The 13,660-nt window shown below is 40.9% G+C and overlaps 1 protein-coding gene across 8 annotated transcripts in view; it reads right to left on the bottom strand.

Moving 5' to 3' along the window:
* NPAS3 (neuronal PAS domain protein 3) overlaps positions 1–13,660 on the bottom strand; it is an 858,324-nt gene that overhangs the window by 733,703 nt on the left and 110,961 nt on the right. The gene's annotated exons all lie outside the window — the stretch shown is intronic.

Here is a 13,660-nt window from a genome sequence, read left to right as displayed (position 1 = left end):
CATTGAATGCCACCACACGTGTGATACAGAGTAAACGATGCATTAGAATTGAATCTCAGGTTTAATATTGACTTTCTTCTCTCTCTTTCATATCCCCTCTCAATCCACTCCATCAGGAAATCCTGTTGGCTCTTTCTTCAGAATACATCGCAATCCGAATTCTTCTCACCATTGCCACTTCCAAACCCTGAGTGTCAACCAACCACTGTCCTGACCATAGCAGTCTCGGAATTAGGCTCTCTGCTTCCACCCACGTCCCCCTGAAGCATGTACTCAACTAGCAGCCAGAATCATTCGAAAACTTCGTTCAGACTCCATTGCTCCTCACGTCAAACATCCTCTCATGACCCCATTTCAAGTGGACTAAAAGCCTGGCCTGCCAGGGTTCTGTGTGCTGGCCTCTCTCCTCAATCTCCAGCTGCAGTCCCTATTCATTCCCACCCACTGCACGAGCCCCCCCAGCATTCTTTGTAAGCAGCAAAACCTCTTCAGCTTCAGAGCCTTTCTGGCAGGTGCTCCCTCTGCCTGGACTATTTCCCCTGCTGCTATCTGGATGCCTAACTCGCTCACTTCCTAGGAGTGTTTACTCAAATGTCATCTTTTTAAATGGGGCTGTACCTACATGAAACCCTAACTGACCCATCTCCACCCAGCACTTTTTTTCCCAAGTTTTATTGCAATTGTTAGTTAACATATGTGGTAAAATTGGTTTCAGGTATAGAATTTAGCGACTCATCACTTACAAACAACACCCAATGCCCATCACAAGTGTTCTCCTTAATGCCCCTCACCCATTTAGCCCATCCTCCACCCATCTCTCTCCTGCAATCCTCAGTTTGTTCTCTTTACGAGTCTCTTATGGTTTGCTTTCCTTTCTTTTCCCCTTTTCCCTAGGTTCACCTGTTTTCTTAGATTCCACGAGTGAAATCATATGGTATTAGCTCTCCTCTGCCCTGACTTATTTCGCTTAGCATAATACACTCTAGCTCCATCCATGTCATTGCAAATGGCAAGATTTCACTCTTTTTGATGGCCAAATAATATTCCATTGTATATTTATGCCACTTTTTTTATCCATTCATCCGTCAATAGACATTTGGGCTCTTTCCATAAATTGGCTATTGTTGATACTGTTGCTATAAACATTGGGTGCATCCCAACAGTCCTAATTCCCTCTTACCCTTCTCTGTTTTTGTTGCGCACAACTACTGCCACAGAACAGACAACACGATTTGTTTTGTTTGTAACTTCTGCTGTTTACTGCCTGTCTCCAATGCCCTCTAACTTTCACAGCTGAGATTTCAGTCTTAGTTCACTATATATCCCACACAATTGTCCTGGTTAAATTTTTTTTTTTAATTTTTAAATGTTGTTTTGTTTTTTTTTTTTTGACACAGAGACACAGGGAGATAAAGCATGAGTGGTGAAGGGGCAGAGAGAGAGAGGGGGAGACATAGGATCTGAAGCAAGCTCCAGGCTCCATGCTGCCAGCACAGAGCCTGATGCAGGGCTCGAACTCAGGAACCATGAGATCTTGACCTGAGCCAAAGTCAGACGCTTAACTGACTGAGCCACCCAAGCGCCCCAATAGTTCCTGGTTATTTAAAGGTACCCCATCTATATGTTGAATTAAGACACGAGAGAAACCCTGGGGATAAAGCTAAAGCCAAGAGGCAGTGTGTGTTGTGCCTAACAAGAGTAAGTGAACACGTTTCACAGATAGAAGCAGAGAGAGCTTCCATTGAGGGGTATCTTGGTTGGGGATAGATGGGGGGCAGCCCAGATCAAGACTAGAGGGTCTTGAACACGAAGCTAAGATTGCCAACACCGTGCCCTAAGAATGAACTGCTGATGACTTTGAGCTAGGAACCATGTCACAAATATTTTAATCTGGTAGCTACAGGGTAGCCCAGAAAGATATTTTTGTATTCCCTTGCATGGCATTTTGTATACAGTGGGCCTGCAGCATTTTACTTAAACTGAAGGAGATAGGAGACAAGACTAAACAGTAGACTGTAACAATCTAGGCATAAAATAATAACTCAGGTCAGGGAGATGAGAATAGAAGGTAAGTCTTTACAAAAGAAATCATGCTACGAACAGGGTATTTGACAAGAGAGGCAGAATGGAAGAGGAGTCCAATAGCAAGCCCAAATGACTAGAGAAATTAAGATGAAGCAAAAGAAGGGCAGCGTACGAGATCATTCTAGGTAAGATACGGAGCTCTGTTCTGGGGGCACAGCTGCGCAGTCCAGCAAAGAGCTTCAGAATGGGGGAGGAGGAAGGGTCACTCTGCAGGTGGGCCACATCACACGGCAGCTGGGGGGGAAGAGCCTTCACATCATTAAAGCTCTAAGATCCAAAGGTTTTTTGTTTGTTGGGTTTTTCGATAAAAAAAAAATAGAGATAAAACAATTCACTGGGTTGCCTTAAGGATTAATTGGGAATTTTCTTTGAAGTGCTTGCAAATTTGTTGGTCGTTACATGTGGCAGTTGATGTAAAGCAAATCACAAGCAGAAACCTCAAGTAGTTTGGAAATCTAAAACTCGAGTTGGCAAAGAGGTAGGACTGGAGATTCATCCACTTTTAGGATAACTGCAGTGTAAGGACAGATGAAATTTCTAAAGGGCAGACACAACTGGGTTTGCATATAAAGGACACTAAATAACTAGCGTTCAAATATAATAAACGTACCCACCTCTTTAGGGAAGGCTTTCAGTTTCTCAGGGTCTTATTTTTTATTTTATTTATTTATTTTTTTTTTACAGAAATAGATTTCAATAGACTACCGTTGAACAGAAGGTGGAGGGTTGTGTTTTTGGTTTTGGTTGTTTTTGTTTTTGTTTTTTTGAGGTCAAGTATCCTCCTGCTCCAAGGGGCCACATTATCCAGTTGAAAGTGGATAAACTGCTGGGCCACACTGCACTGGTCTGCTCTAAATAGTTACCAGATTAAACCTTATTAGTTGTGTCAGTTGGACAACCTGCGTAATCTCTGAGCCTTCATCTTCTCACATGGCAAATGAGTGTATTACACCTACCTATCTTCCAGTACGGATGTGGAGGTCAATTATAGCAATGTCTAGAGGCCGAAGAACACCACAATTGGTGTGCCAACTTCAGCCTCATCTATCTCACTGCATATGGAAAACCAGCCAACACAGAAACACGAATGGTAAAGTTGGACCCAAACTTCATGGTCAAGAGCTCAAATTTCTGTTGTCCCCATAAGGACCAGTTTTGCCCCATAATGTAAAACCTCAGCATCCATGAGTATTTCCTGTGGATGGAAGAATAAAAGCAGCTGTATTCATTCCCTTTTTTCTCTATAGCTCAGAGCCAATCGTTTGTGTCTGGCAAACTTCTCCTTAAGAGAGCCAATAAAGATCCATGTAGTGCCAGTCAACCCAACTTGCCACTAGATCCTTGTAAAAATGTATTCTACTTAAAATCTGCTGGCCCATAATTTAAGTTTTCTAGTCTTGCCTTCCCCCAAGACATTACTCAAGTACAATAAATTTTTTTTAAAAAGTCAGCTTTCTTTATTCCTACCACCCTCATAAATTTGTTACTAGCTCCTAAAAACAGCACTGAGCAAAGAGGGTAAACAATCTTGCCATCAGATGAATTTATTGATCCTCAATTTTACAAGCGCTCGAGAAATCCCCCTACCCTCCACACTCCTCCCTACTGAATGGGTCTCCAAACCTCTCCCTGTAAAAACACCGTGACATGAAGGTCACTGCTTTCATAGTTATTAAGACTTAAGACACCTGATGAATTTCTCCAGGGGGATGAGAATCAGCTATTATAATTAGGTAGTCCCTAGAAAAGCATACTCCTTCCCTGGAAGTGAGCCAAGACCTTCCTGTAGTTTCTGTAAATGTGTTCTTCTCCAGAAAATCCAGCTGGTGTCTACAATACATTAGAGAGGAGGCTTCGTTCCTGACTGACCCATACAGTCAATTGTACTCCTAAAACAGCTTTCTTAGTGGAGTTAAAAATGGTAGAGGAGAATCATCAAGAAGACGACCAGGTACCTCCTGGTTTCAAGGCCAAGACATGCAATTGGCTGTGATTCACACGGAGGACCCCTGACAGGCAGTGGTCAAGAAAATGATGCTGTTATGAAAGCCTAGGTTGGTTGAAATTCTATTGATGACAGCTGCTTGTGAAGGAAACAGGACTCTCCTTGGGGCACCTGGGTGGCTCAGTCGGTTAAGTGACCGACTTCTACTCAGATCATGATTTCACGCTCGTGGGTTCAAGCCCTGTGTCGGGCTCTGTGCCCACAGCTCAGATCCTGGAGCCTAGTTTCGGATTCTGTATCTCCCTCTCTCTCTGCCCCTCCCCTACTCGCTCTCTCTCTCTCGCTCTCTTGCTCTCTCGCTCTCAAACATAATAATGAAAAAAATTTTTTAAAAGAAAAAAGAAACAGAACTCTCTTCAACTGGTACCAACTAAGAAAAAGGCTAAGAGTGAGGCTCTGTATATCATTACTACTGCTTTTCGTATTTATTACAGAGATTCTATATACTGGACTGGGAGAGAGGGAAGGGCAATTAGGTTTTAAATAAGATGCAGTGATGGTCTACTTAATCACATAAATCTCAAGCGGTCAATTCCAAAGAACCCTCACACTACTAAGTGAATCACAAAGGTCTCAAGTTTGACAAGGGAGAAATAACCTAAAAATGATTTCCTTACATGCTGGTCATTGAACCAAAATCCTCCCAGGACCCAGACTTCGCTCTGCTTTGAAAACTAGATCAAAATATCTCAATGCTCTACAAAGTAAATAGAGCTCTTGTTTATAAGTACTTTAGAGAATGATGCAGGAGATGTAGCATGTGAGAAAAGGAGTTGATAAATGACCAGAAAACTCCACCTCAGCACCCAGCAGTTACTTCTCATCCATGTACATGTTCTGATCTTAAAAGGCCTTGTTACTATAACCCACTGCACACCCTTCTCACCATTAGCTTCATCCTGTAACTTACAAATAGCTTTGCAAACTTGATTTTTAAAAAAATTAGGTGGTAGGGAAAGATTTTTCTGCTAAAAATCTGTCATTAATGCCACTAACATCACTAGCTCTTGCTGGAGTTCTCCAGTGTGTGTGTCTTCCCCCCAAGAAAAACAATTTCAATTCCCCCAACAATAAAGTGATACACGTTCAGCAGGGAGATACAAACTACAACCGGAAAAAAAAAGTCATGAAAGGAGATCCCTACAGAACATGGTTTCTATGTGGAAGGTGAACATATACAGCTTTCAGCTTCCCTTAGATAAGCTCTTTGTGGACAAATTAGAATACTTGGCCCCAGAAGTTTCCCAGCTGAGACAATCTCGGGAGGAATACCCAAGAAAAACGCTCATGTATGTAGATACAAATGTATCCAAGATGACATGTGTATCAACATACAGTTCTGTATAGTGATCCACACCAAGTTGTTAACAGTGGCTGTCTGTGGATGGTACCATTACGAAAGACATTCACATTCTCCTTTCTATTTATCTGCACTTTCCAGATGTTCCAGGATAAAAAAGGTATTGCAATTTTATTCAAACAAGAGCTATTCCAAGAGAAAACCATGAACCCAATGAAGGAATCTCCCATTCATCAACACAGAGCCACGGCCCTGGGCTTAGTCAAAGCAAATTCCAAGATTATCCCCTCAATACAATTTGACTGGACACATGGTGTGCTCTGTAAGCTCCACAGTAACACAAACCCGAGGGCATTTACTGAGCAGAGGACAAGGAGCTCCCAGAATCCGTAACAGACAAATGCATGGAAATAAAATGGAGCAGGGTCAAGTTGAAACCATCATCTCCTCCCCTTCTTGTGAGGAAGACTATTAGAAAAAGTAGGACAATTTTAAACCTTTTCATTAAAAGGGATAAACCCTTTTCATTTTTTCATGCTCTAGACACACTGCTTATACCTATTTTTGATCAACAGGTCATAATACCACAAGTGGCATTTCTACACTATTTTTATGCAGTTTTCATAAACAAAAATATTCTGACATTTCTCAAGAACATGAAATTTCCTTGGGTATGAGGTTAATTTAACAGATTCTGAATATTCACTCAAGTTCACAATTATTCCCTTCAATGACATATTATACTTTGAATGCTATGAAGAAATAAATTCTTTCTTCATTATATAAAACATAGTAGTAAGTCGAAGCTAGAACACAAAATTCACAAAGTGTTCCTCTAGTAATTCACTATTTCCACAGACATAATGGCTTCTCCTACTGGAAGTAGAATGTTTACTGTTTCCATTTTGCCAACATGAGTTCCTTGGTATGAACAGCTGTACCCTAAGTTAGATAAGGAACAAAGTGATACTCATTCAGTGCACACTTATTATATGCCAAGCATCATACGAAGTTTTTTTGTGGTGTGGACCCTAGACTCTATAGTCTAACAGACTGAGGTCCAATGCAGGGGTCAACTATTTTCTGTAAAGGGCCACACAGTAAACATTTGAGACTTGGTAGGTGATTTGGTCCCAGTCTCTACTCAACTCTGTTATTAAAACACAAAAGCAGTCACAGACAACACGTAAGTGGATGGGTATGGTCATGTCTTAGTAAAACTTTATGTACAAAAACAGGCAAGGGAATGGGGTGGGGGAGCACATGTGGCTGCTGATCCTAAATCACATTTCACCCTATCCTACCTTCTTCACCTTGAGTGAGTTGTTCCAGCCCTTTAAGACCCCGTCATCTGTAAAATGGTAGTAATAATCATACCTAGTACCCAAGCTTACTATAAATATTAAAAACGGTCAAGCCATTAGCCCACTGATTCTCCGAAGAGCTGAGACAACTTTCATTTTTATCCCCATTTCAGACTTGAGAAGACAGAAGTTCTAAGAGTTAAGTAACTTAGCTACGGTCCCAGTTCTAATAATTACGAGGAGAGGATCAAACTCAGATCCATCTCCAGATGGTTTAACCACCTCTATCAATGAATCAATATTACTGCATGGACCTGTGGATCTCTTTTTTTCTTTTTTTTTGTTTTGTTTTGTTTTTTAAGTAGATTTCAGGCCAAATGTGGAGTTTGAACTCATGACCCTGATACCAAGAGTCAGATGCTTAATGGACTGAGCCATGTAGGCACCCCTGGACTTCTGGATCTCTTAAATACTTTGCTCACAAAAATTAAAGCCTCTTTCTTCCACTCTTGTGCATAAACTGAGTCCAAAAATTCACTCCAGACACATCTATACAGAACACACTCAACACACAGAATAAGCTGTTAAGGTGAAAATTTATTAAAACCACCGTTTATGTACAACTAAGTTTGCTGTATTATTTTTAAGATCTGGGCACAAGCACATTAGTCTCCCTGTCTCTCTGAAACAACCGTTAGTGATTCAGAACACTGTAGTTCAACAGCATGCCTACAAAAGGTTCATTGTAGCTCTATTCCTCTCACCTTGACCTTTGCCTTCTCTTCTCAGGTTTGGGCAGGGGGTTGGGGGGGGGGGGTGGAGTCTCCTACATATCACAGGTGTGTCAGTAACCAATTATTTTTAAAAATCTAGGCAGGCACTTCTCTCCTAATGAAAATACGCACTCTGGTAAAGCCAATTAATATTCTTTCATTTTAAATGATGCTTCCTGTGCCTGTCCATTTTTACTCTCTGCCACTCTATTTTGAGTTACAAAATATGGAGCACCTCAGGGCACCTGGATGGCTCAGTCAGCTGAGCATCTGACTTCAGCTGAGGTCATGATCCCATGGTTCCTGAGTTCGAGCCCCCATCAAGCTCTCTGCTGTTGGTGCAGAGCCTGCTTCCGATACTGTCCCCTGCCCCCACCTCTGCCCCTCCCCCACTCATACTCTCAAAAATAAACATTAAAAAAAATACAAAAAAATATGGAGCACCTCAAGCCAGGAAAAGCAATTAATTTGTAGACAGGTTCTGAACTGGACTTCATACTGTTGGAGTCCTGCAAGATGTTTGTAAGTTAAAAATAACTTCAAACTAACAAACACAGCACCACTGCCCACTCTCCATGAAAACCACATGAACTCCGTTTCTAACCTCAGAGGACAGGCTGACCAGGTGGGCCACTCTCCCACATTTCCTGTCTCAAGTCTGAGCCACTTCCAGAGCCGTCCTCGGACTTGCAGTCCTTGTCCCATCCTTCCTTTCCTGAAAACTCCTCCAAGGCTCTCACCAGATGGCAGTCCACCCTAATGCCTCTGCTTCCCCTTCTTCTCCAACCTCAACTCCTGTCACCCTTCCCCTTCCCTCAACTCCTGAGGAACATCATTTGCAACTCAGTGCACCATAAATACCCACCTTTTAGCCCCAATCACTAGCTCAAGCACCTCTCCCCCAAATCAAAATCCCTTCCACCATGAAGATCCCAGGGCTCACCTCCACTATTAAAGGATGACCCTTTCGTGGCACCACTTCTGTACTTTTTACTTCTCACTCAAGACACCTCTTACACAGAATCCCAATTACTAGTTCCCATCAGTTTTCTAGGCTTCTGCAGGGCAGAGGTTTTCTTAGTCACCTCTAAGTCACTTTATGCAGAACAGCACCTGACCCATGGATGACGATCAAAATATAGTTAAAGGAATGAATAAATTAGCTCATTTTTAAGCTACTCTGGCATTAGCCCTAAATAATACACCATCCAGTTTCCTCAGACACACCACTTCAAGTCATTTACAGGCCAAATCATTGGTGTGATGTTAAAATTAACTGGGAGAAAGCACCAGAAACCATGCTGAGGTCTAAAAGGCATGATGTGGAATTCAGAATTCATTTGGATTTTTAAAGGCTTGAAGCAGCTCTTGCTACAAAGTTCAATGTCTGTTTAACATGCAGATTCTATTAGACCTCTTTATGAAGTTCACTGTAGATTTCTCTTTCCTCAATTCTTTGTTATTTACTGATCCAAACACAACTGGCATAAATTATTCCAATGGCTGGGGGGGAGGGGCGGGGGTCGGGGGGTGGGGGTGGGGGGGAAGTGGATGGGGGCTGTCTAATTGCCATCAATCAATCAGGTTAAACAATCAAAACAATTTGCTGCTGCTGCTGCTGCTTCTAGAGCTTCCTTGACCTTTCCCTCCCCATCAACACAGGTGACCACCTATCCACCCCCCCACCCCCCCCCCCCCCCCCAGCAGTCTGCCTGACAAGGAACCGGTCTTGTTCTCCTTAATTGGGATAACATGTGCAAGTGGTTAGCACTCTGTCTGGCACAACATAGCTGATAGTGACTGGTGAGTTCCTTCTTCACTCATTCTCCTCTTCTGGACCTTGATAATTCCTTCTCTCTTGAGTCTGGATTTTCCCCATTTCCAAACCCATGCCTCTTGGCCAAAGCCAGCCTTAACGCTACCCTGAGCAGGAGAATGCCCTCGTTCTGAGTGTCTCATCAAGAAAGGAAGAAAACATCACCTTCTAGCCTGAAATTAATCTCTCCGATCCTCTCATGGTATCTGCAATTATTCCAGTGGAGAGCAACTCCCTTTTTGCTCGAATTCTTTCACTGCAAGGTGCTTATTAAAATGCAAAGGGTCCTGAGAAGAGCAACATTATCAATTAACAACACCTGATCTGCAAGGAAGGGTACAAACAAAAATGCCTGTGGGGAAGGGCCTGGGCATGAGACATGAACCAGGTATCCAGGTGGAATGAATTTCAGAGGTAAAAGGGCTTGGATGCAGAGGCAGAAAACAGACAAACCTCACCATTTTGCCAATGGCTTCTTTCGGTGACCGCTCTATAGTTGGTCTCATCAGTGACAAACCTTCTCAATCTTGGCTGCACTTGGAGACTAAGAACCCTGGGTTAAAGCCCTTTGTTTACAATGGGTACTGCAGACGCAGTCACAACAGTTTGGCATGTGCTCAAGGAACATTAGTCACTTGAGCTCCCGTCTCCCCAGACGCAGTCTTCTCGAAATTTTAGTCAAACAGTTGTTCTTACACACAGCTACGGTCGTGTCAAACCACACGGCCAAACTCTGTCCACCTTGGAGGCTATGAAGTCCTTTCTCAGTTCCTTTCTAGTTTCCTTCTCTTGCATTCACCTATTAACACAGGTGATTTCCACCGTATTTTGTGTAAAACTCCTCTCATGTCCATGACAATTTCCTTTCCAACTCAAACATTTTCTTGCCTTCATTTACAAGTTTAAAGTTATCATAGTTACTATGGAGGCGATGTCTGGTCTTTTCTCAGACCCTCCATACTGCTTTTATTTCTTTGTGGGGAAACAGGAAACAAGACAATTGTTTTAATTGGAAAGAACTGTTCCATCTCCCAGTCAAACCAACTATTTTACAGATGAATTCACTAAAATCCAGAAATAGGATTACAAACTTAAAGACAGCTTAAAATGGAGCCAAGGGCATGGGTTCTATAAGTTTCAGAACTTACCAAAGTGCTTAAGTTTTGTCAAAATTTGCCCCAACACTATGGTGTTTTTGAAAATCTTGTATTCCTACCCTTTGCCAAAAAATTCATTATCACCAATTACAATTTTAAGTTTTCAGTTGGCCACGTCATGAGCACTTAATGTAAGAAGTTAGGATAACTGCCATTATTTTAAAATTCTTAATTATAGACATTTTGAGTTAATCACCATTTTCTATTCCTATGTACTTTAAGATAATTCAAATTATTTACTTTAATAATTCCCAGTAATATTCAAGTCAAACCTCTGTTAAAATAGAAGCAAATTCACAGTTTATAAAACAATAGAATTACAGTGGGAAGGATTAAGAACAGTGATGTTCCGGTAAATATTTAACAACTAGTTGCAGACAGAAGGGCACCCAATTTGCAGTATTTTCCAATTTCCATAGTGCAAATACTTTGCCCAATTTCCAGTTACTAACATGAGGTCAGGGATCACAGAATGGGAAATATGTACATACAATGGATTCTCATGGGCCCATGCAAGTCGGCACTAACACATTCTGATAGGAGGGACCAAATAGTACAGCCTTTTCATTCCCGAACCCTTTTCACATCACCAACCATTTCTTTATTTATAACCTGCTGTATCCTGAGCACGTAAGGACATAATACCCGTACATTATTATATTTATACATTTGTCTACCAACTGTACTGCAGAAGCTTTCCATCAGTTTTTAGATAAAAAACACTTATTAAGAGATGTTTCACCTCAGGGCCCACCCCATGCACACACACATGTGATGTATACTTAAACACATAAAACAAAAACAGAAGCCTCTCAAGATAAAACACACTCTCAAATATGGAATGCACTAAAACTCTCGATTCTTGTCCTTTTCTTCATTCTTAACTTGACCCACTAAATTGGATTCGTACCCCACCATTTGGGTAGAGGTCCCAAAATTGAAAAACAGTGCTGAAATAGACTAAGCTTGAAGACACAATTATAGGTCATTAGTCTACATCTATCCTGATGTCTAGTAGTAATTACTGAGGCCCAATAAGGTTAAATAAGTGTCTAAAGATGCACCTGCCATCAGTGACAAAAGATCCTTCAAAGCAAGTGATAATTCATTACATAGAATCAGGATAGTCATGGCTTACAAGTGAAAGCTAGACTCCCTTCCACGACAACCCCCCCTTCACCCGAAATGGACAGAGAACTTTTTAAGAAACCTGTACCGACCCCATCATTGATGAAAATTTGGTCCTTCATCCTCTGTGGCCCTGTGACCAACCTGCCCATTTACCCAGGAAGACGAGGCAAATCCGAACAATCGTCATTTCCCTATTATTGATAATATTCAAGAGTGTTGAAAAGGTACCCATCTTTTTCACAAAAAAAGAACATTTCCAGTCCTGTTGGAAAAGGAGCTATATAATGCCAATTATTATTATATAAAATATACATACTTCTACTATATAACATACACTAAGACCAGCTTTCTAATAACCAGAAACCAAAGACTGAGTTGCAGAAAATACTCACTCAGGAAAATGAAAGCTGAATCCATGGACTTTTCTCTTCAATGTGTTCATGCACCACATGCTTTTTTATAGGTGCTATTAAATGTACACTATAGTTTCAAGACAATCCAGATAAGCGTCTTCACTAAAATACACAACACCATTAATCATCTCAGTGACAGTGCTCCAATTTAACATCTTGGAGATTTCCTCCCCTTCTTCATCATTTATTTGCCAATATTTCCTTGTTATGAATATCCCCCTAGTGACTTTCCCTGGCAGTCACAGCTGTGCTGCCTACTGTGTCTACCTTGACTACAAATAACACAAATTCTTTATATATATAAAAAAAAAAAAAAAGCCAGGTCTTGAGATAATACCTACAGTAAGAAGGGTAACCTTTCTGTGGGCTGAATTCCTGGAGACCTCATCCAGGCTCCCAACTTTAAACTGACAAGCCTCCGCCCCTAACCTGATAGTAATTTCAGACACGTGAAATTGGCTTAATTACAAATAAACAACAGTTGGCTGTTGGCCTCCAATTACTTGAATGGTCAACAGTCAACTGCTGCTTTCAGATGGTCCGTAAAGAACCCCCTTCTTACGCAGCAAAAGGCTTTTTCAAAGTATCCATGAATCACAACAAAGCCACAAAACCACGAGCAAATTACAGGAACCTGACCACCAAGAGCCATAATAAGAATGACTCACAGATAACAAGAATTTTTTTGAAAATAATCAGTAACAATTTAGCATTATAATGAAACCAATTCTGATGAAAAGAATAATGCTATCGAGACAACAGAATATCAAGAAGCCAGAGAGAAATAAGTAGCAAAGATACAGGGAAGAATCCCAGCTCCATCCAGTATCCATTTTACGTCCCCTTTAGAGAGCAGTCTTCACTGCCTCCAGAATTTGCTGATTATAAAATGGAAACCATGAAAGAAAATGCTGTACAACCAATCAGAGGAGTAAATGAAAGTAGAACTCACCAGTTTGTATTCAAAAAAGGATTTTTAAGGAAAAAGGGTATTTTTTTTTCAATAACAGAACTCCACTACAAAAGAAGTTGAGAGTTTGAAGACAAAAAACACACTGAAGTATATTTGCAAAGTCTATCCGGAAAGTCTAACGCCTTCAGGGTAACTGTTTACCTTATTTTATATTTTCTACAAAATAACTTAAGTAATTAATGGTTACTGTTGCTTCAATCAGTATTCCACAACTTTTATGGAAAGCCTAAGTGTTAAGCTTTTTGGAAGACTCCAATTTAGATTATTGTTAAAAAAAACAAAACAAAACAAAAACTTCCTTCTCAGCAAAAGCAACACAAGTCAAGCTACGATACATTAAAATGCCTTTCCTTCCCAGAGCAGAGTGTTTACTTCAGTGATAGTAACAACACCTCATTACCAACAGTGCAGATTCTGTTAAGTAATGGACAAAGCAAATGGCAGCAAAGGCAGAGGACTCAACTTCAATTTAACTGTCCTGTAAGGTACATAGTAATTAGCTGCAAAGCTCTGAAATCTTAGCTAGCATGTTAAGTCTGCTACATGACAGTATAATTTGACTTCTTAAAGGATTATGCAAATTACAACTCATCATTCCATTACAGGATTGAAAAAAAGTGACAGCTAATTTATACATAACACACCTTTCAAATCCCTAAGATGCGTAGCACCTGTGCAATGTATTTTGCCGAGATTTTCTTGC

The sequence above is a fragment of the Panthera onca genome, chromosome B3 (assembly GCF_046562875.1).
Source record: "Panthera onca isolate mPanOnc1 chromosome B3, mPanOnc1 haplotype 2, whole genome shotgun sequence".
In the NCBI taxonomy this organism is placed as follows: Eukaryota; Metazoa; Chordata; class Mammalia; order Carnivora; family Felidae; genus Panthera; species Panthera onca.
The sequence above is the reverse complement of the archived record's forward strand: the minus strand, read 5'-3'. Positions and strand labels throughout refer to the sequence as shown.